At 39.4% G+C, this 17,792-nt stretch overlaps 1 protein-coding gene across 17 annotated transcripts in view; it reads right to left on the bottom strand.

Moving 5' to 3' along the window:
* Positions 1-17,792, bottom strand: part of APBB2 (amyloid beta precursor protein binding family B member 2) — a 384,909-nt gene that overhangs the window by 260,341 nt on the left and 106,776 nt on the right. For 14 of the 17 annotated variants that reach the window (XM_049709563.1, XM_049709564.1, XM_049709569.1 and 11 more), the window contains one exon: positions 6,787-6,892. The gene's annotated coding sequence lies outside the window, so the exon portion shown is untranslated. Of the gene's footprint in view, positions 1-5,795; positions 5,901-6,786; positions 6,893-16,035; positions 16,087-17,792 lie in introns of all 17 variants that reach the window. The other 3 variants (XM_049709570.1, XM_049709565.1, XM_049709566.1) reach the window with 2 other exon arrangements.

Genomic DNA, 17,792 nt, shown 5'->3' with positions numbered 1-17,792 from the left:
CCATTGATCAACTCCTCTCTCAAAAGGCAGTCTCCCCACTCCCTCCCCCACCCTCCCCACCACAGTAACAGCTTTGGAGTCAGCCAAAAACCCCAGATCAAATCCCAGCCACCTAACAGCAATGTAACCCTGGGCAAGTTTTCTAATCATTCTCTACGCCTTATTTTTCTTACCTATAAAATAGAGATAGCACTATCAAGTTTGCTAGGTTTTTGCGGTATTTGTGAGATTTGAAAACAGTTTATGTCAAGGGCCAGGCAGGAACCCGCTAAGTGTGTGTCAGATGAAAGAATAAAATGCCATTCTGTTCTGTGGCTCCAGGTCAAAATGTAACCATCAAACTGTAATTTGCCAAAGCTGATCTTCATTTAACAACAGATAAGCATCAGAAGTGGTAACACACAACTGGAGTCTGTCTGCTGTGGAACATCAAAGGGAGAGTTTAACATCTGCTTTTAAATGCAGGAGAATAACAATTAGTGCACAAGTAAAAGGGAAAGGTATACAATCCGATTTTATTTTCCCCACCAGGGTATCCATGTATTAAGGGATTACCAGCTTACGGCAGACTAAAGCTTTTTTGCAAGGGTCACTTAGTGGGGGGAGGTAACCCTGGAAATGGTTTTTAAATTCGGCCTTTATTGATAGCTCCTGCTTTTCACCATCAAGAAGGTACAGGCCAAGTCTGCCCTTCCTTCAAAGAGCAAAACTAAGCAATCAAAAACTACAAGAATAAGACGGAGGCTGAAGAGTATTTTTACCCAACTTGTTAGCAATCGAAGATATTAAACCTCAAAAGGGAATAACATCATGAATCTCTGTGCAACTTGAAATTTATGAAACGTATGCCTGTGATGGACGGGACACTTTGTTTCCACTGTAGAGCCACGTTCTGAACCCATTCTCCTGCTGTCAGGCCGAGCAGCAGCCGTGGGAATAAGCAGCTCCCTGTGCTTTATTTCCAGCACACCTGAACCTGCCATCAACTGCGACCGTGACAGCTATTTACGGGCCCTTACTTTCCCCTTTTCCAGTAACAGCGGCAGAGACAAGCTATGAAACTTCCCCAGGGTTTGCCTTCCTTCCTCACAGCTCTCTTGGAAGATGAAAGAAACCCCAGAGTTTTTCAAAGCCCAGAGGCAATGTTGATCTTGAGTAACATTTTCTATTTTCTTAAAAGACGTCGTTTCCTACTCTCCTCCAGCATACGGAACATGAAGCAAAGCCTAAACTACCTCCTTAGAGTTCAGGAAAATAAATGCAGTAGTTACAAGAGAACGTGAACTCTGGTTTAAAAACAGCAAAGGGTTAGGGATAAACACGGGCTGTAATACTGAACCGTCAAGTTCTGTCCTACGAGCTCACAGTTTTGGCCTCCTTTTAAAGAGTGTCTGAGCAAAAGTGGCTCCCGTCTGAATACGGATATTTCTTCCCTAAATTCCCAGTGAACCAAGTACATGAACCTATTATAACAACCTGTTTTCTTATCCATCTTCCTTTCACAGATGCTTTCTTGTCATGAGTCACAGAGCTCATAAACCAAGAAACTAGGGTGCAAACCTAGGCAGACTGACCTGAACGGTCTCCCATAATATGCCCTGAACCAGAAAAGTACTTCTGTTTGTTGTCTAAATCTGAAACCAGCCAGGACCAACAGGAGTAACCGTCAACACAAGGGCTCCACGTATTTTCACAAACTGAGGTCCTTACCTGCATGAATGATGGTGTAGTATTTTTTATGGACTCAAAAATATCATTTAAGACAGTTTTATACCTGCCATAGCAATGAAGCAGCAAGCACAGCTTTACAGCCTCCAAAAGGGCTTACGAGAAGTGCATTTTAGTCTCAGCTTCAGTTTTGGACAGCAAGTCACAAGATAAAGTGGCAATTAGGAATTTCCTGAAACTTTAGAGATCAATCTAGATATCAAACAACTAAATAAATAAATAAACAAATATCAAACTAAAGTCCAATTACCCCCATTTAAGTAACACTTGATATAACTTCAACAGAAGCTTTACATATATAATTTTAAAACACTGAATTTCAAGGGACAAAATATCTTAGAGATTATTCATCTTATCAATGCAAATTTTATTGAGCAGAGTTATGAAAGACCAAAAAAAAAAAAAAGTGAATGAGACTGGATCCCAGGCCTCAAGACCTTAGTCTATTAAACATTATGTAAATAACTATAACCCAATTCAAGTTAAAAACAATAAAAGATAAAATCAGAATATACTATCAGAGAGACTGAAGTAGGGTATTAAGGGAGTTTGACACACAGAAAGGATTACTTCTGATCATAGCACAGTGGTTAAGAGTATAAACATGAGAGTCATACAGACCTGAGTTCAAGTGTTGACCACTCCACTCCCTAGCTATGTGACATTAGACAAGTTATTTAACCTCACTGAGCCTCAGTTTCAAAATCTTTATAATGGGGCGATAACACCTACCTCTCAGAACTGATATATAGGATTAAATAAGACGAAATATGTAAAACTCTTACTACAATTCCCAGCACACTCCCAGGGTTAATTGCTAGCAGTGGCTTCCAGTCCCAGACCTATTATTTCTCCAACTCCATGCCTAGCTACTTCTCTTACCAATGCTCCTTAATTGCTCTGGTCCAATGCCCTGCTAGATCCTACTACCAACTCTTCTTTAAAGATGAAGAGATGGACTTTGAGAAAATGGGAAACATGCCCAAAGACACACAGACTCCTGATTCCTCGGGAAAAGACTGCCCCTTCCTCAGCAGGCCCACAGCATTTGTGAATCCACCTTCCCTACAAGCTCACCAGAGTCAGACGGATACCTCATGGGCTTTAAAGTTAGATGGATCACAGTTAGAATCCTAACTCAAACCTTTTCTAGCTGCGTGAATGCTGGAGAGTTACTTTCCCCCGAGTTTCAATAATCCCTACCCTAAGAATTACTGTGACAATCTAGTAACTCACTACTATGACTTCCACACTTGTTCAGACAGCGGAGCCAGTCTAAGGGCAGAATATCAGAAATCTTGGTATATTTAACTGTACCACATGAACCAAGAATTATTCTACTAGGAGAAATTACAACTGCATTATATACATACTGCTTCCCAAATATTATGTGTGTGTGTGTGTACACATGTGTACAAATATATACACACGTTTTTTAAATCATTGTTCTAAGTTTATTGATTAAATGTTTGTTATTCATTAACTTTTTTTTTCCTATTTGCTAATTTAACTTAACAAGCAGTAGCAGGTACCAAAAGTTCAGGAAAATATAATGGAAAAAAAACCCCTTAAGGATTAGAAAATTCTATTCATGATTTATTTTGGAAGGGGTGCGTCAATGAATATCATTACTGAATGTTAGTGGTCAAACGCCTCATTTGAATATATCCAGAATATCACATGATACACACTGAATACATGTTATTTGAATCTGAATTTGAAACTCAAATTAAGTTCCCTGAAAGCAAGAGCATATCTCATTCATCTCTGTATAAGGAGCTCCTAACACAGTGCCTGGCACATGGTAGTTGTGCAAAAAATGCTGGCTTAATAAATGAACCTAAAATTGAGAAGGCATGCAAAGGTCTATAATATATTTTGCATCTCCAATTAATTTGGATTTCAATTTGCTCCAATAAATTATATTCCGAAGTCTATGAAACGTTCCTTCTGTACCCATCACCTCATCTGAGATATTAAGAGCTTCTTGGGAGGAAGAAATACATGGGTAGAATCCTTCCTTAGGCACAGAAATATTGATGAAGACAGCTAAGCGGGAGGAAGATGTCACCTGCACTCTTGTAATATAACAAAGGGACCAAAGAAGACACAAGCTTTATACACAGTACCTGTCAAACAGTGACATTTACCATTTTGAACACATATTTAGTCCCACAAGCCTCCTGTTCAGAACATGTCTGGTTACAGTAAACACAGTAGAGATTGTAGAAGGTGAATCCTAGTCTATTCTCTGCTCACAGATGAAAAACCCACACCATATATTTCACATATTTATACTCCCTTCTAACTGAAAGCCAGGATCACCTAAAATTAAACAAAAAGCTAAGATTCAATTGTTTCTCTTTCACTAAAAATGATATTGTAGACAAATATTTATTAGCATGGGAATTCATTATTTATTAAGTGGAAAAGAAAGGATACCAAATAATTTGTAGCATATACTACTCTGATAGTATTAACATAAAAATAAACATAAATATGTATTAAACAGGATAATAAAATACAAGCTATTTTCTACTTCTTTTAAAATAATCCATGGCTAATTTTTCAAAAGTGCATCCACATTTTGTCAATATTATAGACTCAAGTTTCCACAAACCTACTTCAAACAATTAAATAAAACACTTGAAACAAGGAAGTCTTTGAAAACATATTTGTGATTAAGAAAAAACTAAAAGTAGAGGAAACTGGGAGTTAAAAGGAAGTGTGGGGTCTTCCCTGGTGGCGCACTGGTTGAGAGTCCGCCTGCCAATCCAGGGGTCACGGGTTCGTGCCCGGTCCGGGAAGACTCCACATGCCATGGAGCGGCTGGGCCTGTGAGCCATGGCCACTGAGTCTGTGCGTCCGAAGCCTGTGCTCCGCAACGGGAGAGGCCACAACAGTGAGAGGCCCACGTACAGCAAAAAAAAAAAAAAAAAAAAAAAAAGGAAGTGTGGTGGTTGTTTAGGGTTCTGAATTTTCCCTAAAATTGCACTAACCTCCCCCAAAATAAGTCACCAATTCATTTAAGTACCCCTTACAGTTTTCAAAGTACTGTCAGAAACATTCACCTGTGACTTTTGTAAATTTCAGAAGGGACTTCCCTCCATCTCCCCCCACTCTGCCCTCTCCCTTAATGTTTACTTCCATATAACTAGTTCTTCAGCACTAGATTTATACAGAGCATACTTACACATTATAACCACCTTTTTAACTTAAAAGTCAACTGTGAACATCCTTCTGTGCATATAAATTTTCACCTATGACATCAGTTTCAGTAAGCAGGGATCCTTCTGCCATAGTCCCTTTGGTAACACAGGGACTGTCTTTAGCTTACTGTGCTGATCAAAAGTCCTACTGATGCCTTGCTTCTACAAAATGGAAAACTAACTTTTACAGCAATATCACAAAGGGAATATTTTGGTGTAATGGAAGAAAAATATTTCACCAGGGACTATATTAAATTTTAAAGAAATGCTAAATTATTTGAAAGGCAGTTTAAGTAGCTCACTTTCTGGGGCTAAGTTGTATTTCCAATCTAAACACCACTGCAAATATTGAGATCCTAATGGCCAGAGAATTAATCTTTTGCTCTTTTCGTTCTACTTCTGTGGACAGACTGGTGACTTCCAACATAATCCTCTTTCAAATATCCTTCCAGGATGGAATAAATATCCTTTATTTTAAGGTTAATATGTGAATACAAGGCTAAAAAATTCAACTAAATATATTGCTATCATTTTTTTTTAATTCCACTGACAATAGTATTTCACTACTGCAAATGTTTCACTGTAACAAAAAAAAAATGTTTTTGGAGAAAATTTTCGAAGTCCTTGCTTTCATTGGATTTATATTTTAGCAGAGACTTGATGGCTCTCAGAAACTGTTTTCGTGGTGTGTGTATACTCCGTGTGTGTATGTAATATTTTTTCAGTACATCTTATTTAACTTCAAAACAGCTTCATAATTAAAGACCCTTACCTTATTAAAATTATTTCAAATAACACACAATTTAGTTCTAAATAAATTTACACTACAAACAATATAACAATAAAATCTGATCTTACTGTTTAATGCTTCTATGGAACTTCTAGAGTATAGTTCTTTTCTGTCTTGTTTTGTTTTAGGAATGTTTCAACTATCTCATTTGTACTGTCAGAAATGTAGAGGAGCTGCAATACACAAAGAATACAAAGTTTAGAAAACTATCTAGTGATTTAATGAGCAAACAGTTCCTACTGTCAATGATATTGCTTCTGGAATACACCAGAAAGGAGGTGTGTGTGAATGCGTGTGTATGTGTATGTGTGTTGTTTCGCTTACATTCTTATGGGCCACTCACATTTCCAAGTACTATCTACAAAAAAGTAGACTGTATTACTTTTAGGGCCCATTTTACCTTTCTCTTCAAAAAGATCAGGGAAATAAACTGAACTTTATGGCGCCAAACAATTTCTTCTACAAGATAGTCAAGCCATTCACACAGGTTTCTCAATTAAACTATCTTAGAGTTTCTCGAAAAAGTTATAAAACAATAAAACTGACAGATGCATCAATTCTTCCAAAACCAAGCTACATGAGGGACTTATTGAACAAGTGATTCCACATTTTATTTTCCTTTCCAGACAAGAAAAGAACCAAATGGATTACATTCTTATTCTAAAAAATTCAGAACCAAAGAGCTTATCTAAAAGTCTAAAACTCCTGAAGCTCAAAAAACTGGACTCACTTTTCTGTCACACCATATTACACTGTCTTACCTTTAGAGTTTAATTCATCTACTGAACACCTAATAAAGGTTTTATCACAACCCTGAGGACTCAGTTTATGAAATCACAAAGAAATGGCACATTGCAGAAAGTCATCCTAATCTCCTGAAACGTTGTTTTATTTTTTTTTAAAGGTCTCCTGAGTCCCTTTCCATGTTTCAAGTCTGTAAGAGCATATAAAACTTACAAAGCCAGGAAAGAAAGGAAGTAGAAAAGCCACAGACAAACTGTTAACTTTCTGAGAGAAATGTAACAAAATTTTTAAAAAGCAAATTAGAAAATTACTTACTTTTCCCAGGTCTTTGGTACAAAGCTCAGAAGGCAATTTCCCTTTTCCCACAAAGTCTTGTTAATTAATAGCAATCACTCAATGAGGTCAGGCAGCCCGAATATATCTAGAAATTGTGTAGAGACAAAAAGTTAACATTCAAAGTCAGATTAGAAATTAAAAATCAAAACACCCCATTGCTATTCACAGTCTCTGCATAATTAAAATACAGATTTCATTGGAATATCTAAATGATGAGCTATATTAGCTTCTTTTCTTTCAGAACAATACTAACAAGACTTGCTAAATCTAGATGGTGTTTTGATCTGTCATCTAATTAAAGTTACTAAAGCCGGAATCAGCAAGGCTTGTTGGCAACCGTTCACGATAAAAATGTCCTTCTCAGGGAGTTCTAAAAAGCAACTTAGGGAGGATGTGGACTTCTAATTATACTGTGACTTGGGAGGGAAGGTCTTCCGAAATCACACTTGCTTGCCTCACCTTCCAAAGATGAGCTCATCTCACAAACACAGAAGCAGTTGTAAATAGAAGTGAACAATAACAACTTAAAGAAATTCATCAACAACTTGTAAATGCCCTTCAGATGTATCCATTGAAGCACACTTCACTTTTGAAGGTGGGAATGAGAAGAGAGAGGCGTGTTAACTGTTTTTAAAAAATAAATTTATTTATTTTGGCTGCACTGGGTCTCTGTTGCTCTGCGTGGGCTTTCTCTAGAGTTGCAGTGAGCGGGGGCTACTCTTCGTTGCGGTGCACGGGCTTCTCACTGTGGTGGCTTCTCTTGTTGTGGAGCACAGGCTCTAGGTGCACGGGCTTCAGTAACTGTGGCACGCAGGCTCAGTAGTTGTGGCCGAAGGGCTCTAGAGTACAGGCTCAGTAGTTGTGGCGCACAGGCTTAGTTGCTCCGAGGCATGTGGAATCTTCCCGGACCAGGGCTTGAACCCACGTTCCCTACATTGGCAGGCAGATTCTTAACCACTGCGCCAACAGGGAAGTCCCAATTTTTTTCTAATAAAACAGAAAATCCGAAAATTCTGCATGATGATAATCTCACTTAAAACATAAGTTACTTCCCCCAACAATGCTGTGAACGAATACATAGGTAATACATCATTCATAAGATAAACGAGTTTAAGTAGGTGTAACAGATGCCACAGGTACACCATAGCCTAAAGTCTGTGTACCTGTCAGCCTCTCCCACACTGGGCCGCACATTAGATGTAATTCTAAGAAGCGTGATAAATTCATTTAAAAGCCATAAGAGATTGAGAAATAGGTCCTTTAGGAGGAGGCAGGAAGCACTGCCACAGTAGGCAGTCAGAATCCCACAGGCATCAATAGTCATCATTTATTATTACTGTCATTGTTACTGTTACAGTTTAGAGTTACTATTACTGTTACAATGTTATTGTTACACTTACACAGTATCCACTCGCAAGCCAGGTTCTTCTCTAAGTGTTTTTACATGTATTAACTCCATTTAGGATAGAGACAAGCAGAAATATCCCCTAGACATCACCCTGGTGCCACATAGTACACTCAGTTCTCCTATAACACTCGTGTTTGCTCCAAGGTTGATACAGTAGGGAGCAACTTGAGCGTAACTTCATTTTCACATTTGTTTAGGTATGATTTCACTGCAAGAAACATTAGGTAATAGCAGAAGATTGCACGGGGCGGAACCCAGCTGTCTAAGGATACACAAAAGGCACAAAACCCACGCCTCAAATATCTGTTGGCGATCTCAGTCCCCCCGACATGTGCCGAGCCACAGCCCTCCAAGCTGGGTGCCCCAACTTTCCTTCTGATTTCAGGTAACCCTCTTTCCACCACTTCACAGTGACGCATAAACTGCAACCCTTCCAGGGCCTCAGTCCACAGGAAATGTCACGACTTTCTCAAGGTAAAATGCCATATTTAGTGCACTTTTTATCTATTTACTTCTTGGCCAACTAATATGTGTAAAACTGTGCTCCGATTTTTATTCAGTTCCCATCTTACTTTTTTTTAATGTGTCACTGATAAAGGTTTTTTTTTTTTAATTTATTTTTGGCTGTGTTGGGTCTTCGTTGCTGTGCGTGGCTTTCTCTAGTTGTGGCGAAAGGGGCTACTCTTTGTTGAGGTGTGCAGGCTTCTCATTGCGGTGGCTTCTCTTGTTGCAGAGCACAGGCTCTAGGTGCGCAGGCTTCAGTAGTTGTGGCACGTGGGCTCAGTAGTTGTGGCTTGTGGGCTCTAGAGCGCAGGCTCAGTAGTTGTGGCGCATGGGCTTAGTTGCTCTGCGGCATGTGGGATCTTCCCGGACCAGGGCTTGAACCCGTGTCCCCTGTGATTCAGTCAGCTGTGGCCAGGTCGGCAGGGCCATGTGACAGGCTTTCCTCACAAATGGCTCTACGAGTGGTGCAGGTAACCTGCTAGTGTTGGAGGGTCTCCTGCAGAGGCGGGCAGTGACTGTGTCTCACCATGGGGACAAGGACACTGGCAGCAGAAGTTCTGGGAAGTACTCCTTGGCGTGAGCCCTCCCAGAGTCTGCCATCAGCCCCACCAAAGAGCCCAGGTAGGCTCCAGTGCTGGGCTGCCTCATTGATAAAGGTTTTTGAGTGTTATGTCCCTGATCCTACTTTTCCCTTAAGCACTGGGGGATTTACTGCATAGCATGGTGGTTTTTAGAAACACATATATTGCATTTTAGCAGAACTGACTGTATAATAACTAGTGTTTACAAGGATGCTTGTGTGTTGTGTGTTTTGTTTTGTTTTTCGGGGTTTTTTTGGCCATGCCACATGGCTTATGGGATCTTAGTTCCCCGACCAGGGATCGAACCCAGCCCCATGCAGTGAAAGCGCTGAGTCTTAACCACTGGACCACCAAAGGAAGTCCCAGGACGCTTGTGATTTAGACCAGAGGGGTTAAATTATGATTTTCAAATACTTTCATTATGTTAAAGAGGATAGCAACATATGTAATTTAATTTTAGAAAGAATCACATTCACATACTTTACAATAACCTAGTATGGACACTTTTAAGGGTGTTTCAGTTACGTGAAAAATTTATTTATGAGAAGTTCCGTAATGGTGTTGTTAGATAAATGAAGTGTTACTGCACCATTCCGGACAGACCAACATGATGGTGTTATAAAGATACAATTCTTGCAGACAAGAGGACTTAGCCAGAATTGCTAGAGAGGAGAAACTGAATTACTTGTCATTCCTTGAAACCAATAAATTTTTAAAAGATTAAAGTTATCTGTAAAAAAAAGTCCAAGATATACATAAAGATATGTACAAAGAAGTTTTCTATTAAAGTAATAACATTTTAAGCAATTTTAAAATATAAATATTCAGCAATGGATAAAGTTTTTAAAATCTGTAAGATATTTAATAAAATGAGAAAATGTTTTTAAGCAGTGTTCATTGGGAATGCAGACTATAAGATGATTTGTTCCATATGATCTCAATTTTGTTTAAAAGTATCTATACCTAGAAAAAAGACTAGAATGAAAAAAGTCAACATTTGTGTATAGTTGCTAATTAGAGATAACAGAATAAGGATAGAATAATTTTTATTTTCTTTGCATTTTCCTGTGGTTCCCAAATCTTCCACAATAATCATATCTACTTTTATAGTTAGAAATAATCATATGCTATATAAAAATAGGACTAAGGCATTTGGTGGGGAAAAAACCCTCTTTTTATCCCCACTTTAATTCTGAATGTGACTCCAGCCAGTAGAATGAACACCAGCCCAAGAACAAGGGTACCAGATGCTTCCTCCACAGGTATTAACAGATCCAGTCACAGAAAGTATTTTCTATCTCATAATTCAAGGGCAAATACATCCCAAAAGATGTTCAAAGTATATAAATCCGTTTTAGAGGCCAAAATATAATTTGCTTTTACTGGCTAAAACAGTTATAGATTTAGTAAAATCCAGATGAAAGAAGACTTTTAATTATATAATTGCATATTAGCTGTCTTAATGTCTGAAAGAAATTTAGTTATGAATGAAGAAATTGTGCTCTGGATAAAGCTCCTTTCAAACAAGATCAAGATTAAAGAAATACAAGAAGCAATGGATTCGGTTGTGGGGATGAGTGCCTCACTCGGGGAGTTTTCGATAGAAAGTAAGAAAGAGATATTGATCTTTACGACCTCCAAAAGAACTCAGCTGTATTAAAAATTTTCCCAATAACCATAAAACTGGACTTTGAAAATAATCCATTTGCCAAAAACGGTGACTCCTTATTAGTCATCAGTCTGCTTAGTTTAATCCCATGCACTGAAATTGCATAAGAACTAAATGGTGAAACTACAATACTCTGAAGTCAAGGGCCAGTGTGGAACAGTTTGGCCACCACACAACCCGAGTTCACTTACCTATACTGGCCAGCAGCACATTTAAAGGATGTGCCCCTTTCCATCTTCAGCATAGCATTACTCACATCAAATACCCAGTAACTATTTGGTGTAGAGCAATTGCTTTAGTACCACTCTCCATTCTCAAGAATGTACTGAGGATTAAAAATCAGTGATTGTGTGTGTGTGCGTGTGCGTGGTTTTGTTTTATAAAATTATAAAGCATCTGTAACATGCAGTGCATACATCTGAATAATAACCATATTCCTGCTGTACAAAGTACAGATGTACTAGTCTCTGTTTTGTTTTGTTTTTTACTTCCAAAAATGCTGACTTCAATGGAAAACAAACAAAAAACCCTTCTGTTTCAAATTTGCTTTTGTATTTTTAAGCATTTTCATAACTTCCCTATGAAATGGAAACAAAGCTACTGATTTCATGTTTTGTTCTGGTTTGTTTCACAGAATAGAAGAGGCAAATGAATATTTTAATTACGCTATCATATACAAGAAGAGATCACAGAGGTGATTCTGAGTTCCAGAAAAATCAGTTCAAGTTCAAGATCAGAGACTATCATTTTATCAAATGTATGTTGATTACTTTGGAAAATAACTGAAATTCTTGGCTTCTGTGTCTCACAAGTTGCTGCCTAAAATGCTGCACATATGCACCTTTAATAATTTGCAACCACGTATTATAATCAGCAAATAAATTCAGATACTATTTTCAGTTAGGAGTGTTCAAAATAAAAACTATGAATTTTAATTTTTAAAAGAAAACATGCAGAAATATACATCTACCTATATACACCTCACACTGACTCTGAAAATACAGAACACCTAGGAACTCTCAGTATGGAAACTATATTTCTTAAATTGCTCTAAGAATTAGCATATGTATAGCTCAGGGGAATACACTCTCTTAGCATTACTGGATATAAAAAAGGGCAACCAATTTTCAGAGTCTACCTGGAAAATAAGCAGAAATTATTTTCTCAGGCTCTCTAGTCACTCTGTGGGCAGAATTCCAACATAATCTAAATTGGTCTTGGCACTATCTCACTCCCCCTTTTTGCATCACTACACCACCTCTGGTCCAAAGCCCAATGACCTTCTCTTTCAACGGCCTCCTCCTCTCATTGGTCCTTTCCTTCCAACTTCTAAACTTCCAATGACTCCATGGCAATATTTTAGCAGAAGCTGGGGAATGGGGGAGTTTCAACAAATGATTAAGGAATTTTAACTTTCTCTGGATTATATGCATTTTTAAAGAAAAATTTGAGTACCCAGATCTTGTTTTTCTAAGCACCATAGCTCACTGGAGAAATAGTTGGGTCCAGGCCCGGGGGTAAGGAAAGTACAATATAAGCCTAGAACATCATACTATGCCAGAAAGCAAGAAGTGCTCAAATATTAATGCAGACATGATAGAAGGACACAGGAGCTGCCTTGAAGGGGCTCCTACTGGCCAAATGTGGTACAATTTGAACAACAAAAAGAATGATACGGATAAATTATAACACACTCAATTTTAAAAAAAGGAACCATAAATCCACAGATATTCATGGAAAGGGGGATAGTGGAAAGCTCTTTTTTACAAAGAAAGCCAGCTAATAAACACCAAAGGAATAGCAGAAATAGAAAGTTCCACTTTGCAACCACCAAGGCAATGATTGATTCAGTTAAGGGTCATTAATGGACGCTAAAACCATTAGGGAAAGGGTTGCTATGGAACAGGATACTCACACAGCCTCAGAATATCATCCCACAGATTACTTATCACTTACCGAGGGGAAGAGGTATCTTTACAATGGAGAGCTCTGGCAGACCACCTTACCCAAGTGTTGGTTGGCACAATCAATTATAGGATAACTGAATGTCATGTCTCCACAGGGACTATGTAGTACGTTTGTCAAAAGGCTTAATCTGTATCTCATCATAAAGTAACAATCAAACAAATCCAGTACTTGTGGTACTTTCTGCAAGACAATTATCTTGGCATTTTCCAAGATACCAGTGCCATGAATGACAAAAATAAACAAAAACAGGGTGACTGTTCTGGATTAAAGGAAAAGAAACAAAATGCAGTGAATGACTGTTGATGAATCTTGGATGAGGAGAGGGGTTATAAAAAGACATTACTGGAATAACTGGGGAAATTTGAATCCGTATTACGGACTATGTGGGAGAATATTCTTGTGTTTGGGAGATACATATTAAAGTCTTAATATTTCAAGTAAAGGGTCATGACCTCTATAACTAACTCAACCGGTTCAGCAAAAATGTTTTAAAGTGTATGTATACAGAGACAGAGAGACAAAAACAGAAAGAGACAGAGATAAAACAAATTTGGCAAAATGTTAGCATTTTATTTGGCAGGCTGGTTGTAACCTCTAAAAGCCAGTAACTACGGTTACTTGTAGGCTGTGTCTATTCCATATGAAGAGAGATCATAAAGGAGCCTACGGTTGAAACCAACACAAATAGAAATAGAGATCACTGGTGTTAGAGCATTTAGTCCATTTTTCAGAAAACTTTTTCCAATGCATTTTTCTTCTGTAGCAATTAATGGTCATTAGTTGGGAGGAAGAAGATTTACAGAGAAAAAGAAACCCAAGGAAGAGGATAACAATGGATAAAAATTAGGCACAGATAATTTCAGTTCTCTTCCATACCTCTTCTTTGGAAGAAGAGGTAAGTCTCAAGGTTTAAAAAAATTGTGCATTGTTTTCCATCCTGGTGAGAAACGCTGGATAGATGTGTACCTTTCCAAAGAGCAAGAAAGAGTCCCTCTGCAAGAGGTATTCTGACCAAACACCAGGACCAGTGAAGCTGAGCACTTCATTTCATGCCCAGCCCTGGCTAAGCCTAGAACAGAGGGGCATGTGTCTGAATAACGAACATTCCATGTGGGCAAACTTGCATCCCAGAAGCGCAGCTTTCAGCAGCTGCCTCAAACTGAATGTGTTGGAAACAGAATTCTCCTCCACCAAACTTGATCCCTTGTTTCTATTACCTCTCTTCTCAGTCTATCCAGTCTCAAAAGTGCAGCTTCATCTTTCACTTTGGTTCCCATTGGCCCACTCTTCCTCATTCACATCCTCAGGGCCATATTGGCCACAAGGTCTCTCGCAGTCCAGGTAGAAGCAGCCTCTCTTTTCTCTGTTTCTCCTCAATACTTCTATCTATGGCACTCACTTGACACTTTTTAAATATCTTTGCCACACGGTACTGATTCTGTACTCACTGTAGGCAAGAACTTTACTATGTTACCTCATTTAAAAATCACTGAGGGCCTTCCCTGGTGGCGCAGTGGTTAAGAATCTGCCTGCCGATGCAGGGGACACGGTTTCGAGCCGTGGTCTGAGGAGATCCCACATGCCGCGGAGCAGCTAAGCCCGTGAGCCCCAACTACTGAGCCTGCGCTCTAGAGCCTGCGAGCCACAACTACTGAGCCCACGAGCCACAACTACTGAAGCCCGCGCACCTAGAGCCCATGCTCCGCAACAAGAGAAGCCACCGCAATGAGAAGCCCGTGCACCGCAATGAAGAGTAGCCCCTGCTCGCTGCCCCGCTCGCCGCAACTAGAGAAAGCCCGCACGCAGCAACAAAGACCCAACGCAGCCAATTAAAAAAAAAAAAAAAATCACTGAAATTCTGTGAAGTAGTTTACATTATTTTGCTTCTATCTACGGAAGAAATGGATACTCAGACAGGTGAAATAACTCGTCCGAGGTCACAGAGCTGTAAAGTTGATATTCAGACCCTGATCTTCTGGTTCTACCCTAACACCAAGGTGCTTCCGATTTTATTTATCATTTTAAACACTGTCCCCTGTCCTTAAATCAAGCACAGACTCCTTGAAGGAAGGGATCTATTTTATCCAGCCTTGTGCTCTCTCCAGAGCCTAGCAATACTCATAACTCATGTTCACTGAATTATATTTCAAGACTCAGTCCAGAAACCATTTTTCTTTCTGACTTCCAAGCTCAATCCCTGTAGCACCACCCACCCCCTCCCCTTGCCCTCTATATGTTTCTACTGCAGTACACGCAAGCCTTAACGGCAGGCTTCGTGACTGCCGCGTGTGTGCCCTGGAACACAGCAGGCACCTAATGTATGTTTGCTAAATGAAATGTTTATGCATGAGACAGCTGGGTTCCTTATCAAGGCTACTATGTCTTGCTAGAAAATTGACCTCATTTTTGTCTTTATCACATACTGAGGAAATTATTTTAGGAAAGAGTGACACAGGGAAAATGGAGAAAAACAGTCTTGGCCTTTGGGTCCTACCCACTTCACCTGCTGTCCTGGGTATACTGTGTTCTGGAGAAGTGCTTCCAAATTTTAATGGATACGTAGTATCATTCAATACAAATTACGATTCAGTATGTTTGTGGTAGAGCCCAAGATTCTGCATTTCTTTTTCTGGGTGTGGGGGGATGCAAACAAGAGGCTAACCCAGATTCTGCATTTCTAACAAGCTCCCAAGACACGTTGATGATGCTGATCTATGGACCACACTTCCCAGGAGCAAGAAGTCCTAGACTGTAATAGTGAAACTGCCCATTTAAGGAGAAATAACATGTAGACTAAATGACCAGACATAAATTCAGAGTGTTAATGCTAGTTATCTCTGGGTTTCTTCTTTCTGCTTTCCTGTAATTTCCAAGTATTCTATAATGACTCTTGCTGATGGAAATAAAAATTTTAAATGCTATATATACACATGCATAAAAAACTATACATTTGGACATTTCTACTTTGCATGGTTACATCTTTATTTAAGCAACAAATATACTTAAGAGGACCAGACTTGGGAAATAACAAGATGGTGAATTTAGCAATTCCCTGTCTGCTCATTTTATCATGTAGATTAACATAAAACAGTAATTACCCTTAGCAAGCAGTCACCACCACAAGCATTGCTTTTCTCAGGTTCCTTTCCCTTAGAAGAAAGAGAAAGAATCCATTCAGTTGGAAGACAATAAAAGGCAAACCAAATTAAGGACAGAAGAAAAAACAAGCAGGTGCTACAATGAACCTCTTCCAAGTGGGTCAACAGAACCTCATGAAGTTGAAAAGGAGGTGGAAATGCGTTTCTCCCAGCAGAGGTGGGGTGGGCTGGGTTCCCCGACAAGGCAAAGTGCAATAAATTAAAGCAGCACTCACCGTGCACCTGCAAGCGAGGTGCAAAGAAGTGGTCCTCAGAGGAGCCTCCCTTCCAAACGTAACAAGGAAAGACCGTCAGGAAAAGGCAATTAGAGGGTGTGCATTTGCAGGAAAGCACTCCCCAAATACCTCCTTCTCTTCCGTGTTGTTCCAAAGGATGCCAGGTTTATCCTATGAGTTGCAGAAGTTGCAGCCCAGGCAGGTGGGCACCTCATGCCCACTCCCATACCCGCAGCTATTCCAGACTCTTGCCCAGCCATAGGTACCTGTGACTCAGGAAGGGCCAAAAACAAAGGAGGCACTTTGTAACCAGAGTGTTCCCGGTTAAAGTAGGACCAACAAGGTTCTGCATCCTCTGTTTTCCAACCCACAGGCCTAAATGACTTTTTGCCTTAAAGGAATATTGTGAAACGCACTGTGAAATTACCCAAAAGGATTGGAACTTAGTGTCTGGAAGGCTTATATGTACAATGGGACTAAAAATCACTTCTGTGTGTCTATTAAGGATGTGGTTTCCTATCTGTGAAGTTTAGACACGCTAGACATTCAGCTCAACTGAAAACAGTGAGTCACTTTATTGCTACTGAGTTCTGTGAGTCTAGAGCTGGACCATTCAAGGCAAATAAGCATATGCTGAGGTATTTAAAAATGTGATCACTTGAGATTGCGATAGCATCAAAGTCATCATCTTGATGGGAGAAAAAATCTGAATCTACTTGGACTTGCTTACATTTCTTTTATTGAAATTCAATATTGTTTTTATTTTGAATTAGATGGATGGTAGATGGGGTGGGGGAGGGGAAAGCACCATAATCTTCTCGGTGCTCCAAAGCCTCAGAGTCTTAATATCTTAGTAGGAATTTTAGATTTGAGGAGACGTTAAGCGGCACGACAATCAAATAAAATGCAGTACACGGTCTTTAGCTTGGATTCTGGTTTAACTTTTTTTTCAATGCTAAAGACTTAGGGGATTAAGTCTTTGGGAAATTTGACTATGGACTGATAATAAATGATATTTGAGGACCACAATTAATTTTGTTGGCCATCATAATAGTACTGCATTTACATAAGGCAGCTTCTTTATTTCTTGGAGATGAATGCTAAAGGACTTAGGGGTAAAATGCCATGATATCTAAAATTTATTTTGAAATGGCTCAGCAAAAAATAATATATGTAGGGCTTCCCTGGTGGTGCAGTGGTTGAGGGTCTGCCTGCTAATGCAGGGGACACGCGGAGCAGCTGGGTCCATGAGCCACAACTGCTGAGCCTACGCGTCTGGAGCCTGTGCTCCGCAACAGGAGAGGCCGCAATGGTGGGAGGTCCGCGCACCGCGATGAAGAGTGGCCCCCGCTTGCCACAACTGGAGAAAGCCCTCGCACAGAAACGAAGACCCAACACAGCAAAAATAACTTTAAAAAATCATAATAATAATATATGTAAATTTACACAGATGAAGTAAATAAGAAAAATGCTAATAGTTAC

The sequence above is a fragment of the Orcinus orca genome, chromosome 4, assembly GCF_937001465.1.
Source record: "Orcinus orca chromosome 4, mOrcOrc1.1, whole genome shotgun sequence".
Taxonomy (NCBI): Eukaryota; Metazoa; Chordata; class Mammalia; order Artiodactyla; family Delphinidae; genus Orcinus; species Orcinus orca.
The sequence above is the reverse complement of the archived record's forward strand: the minus strand, read 5'-3'. Positions and strand labels throughout refer to the sequence as shown.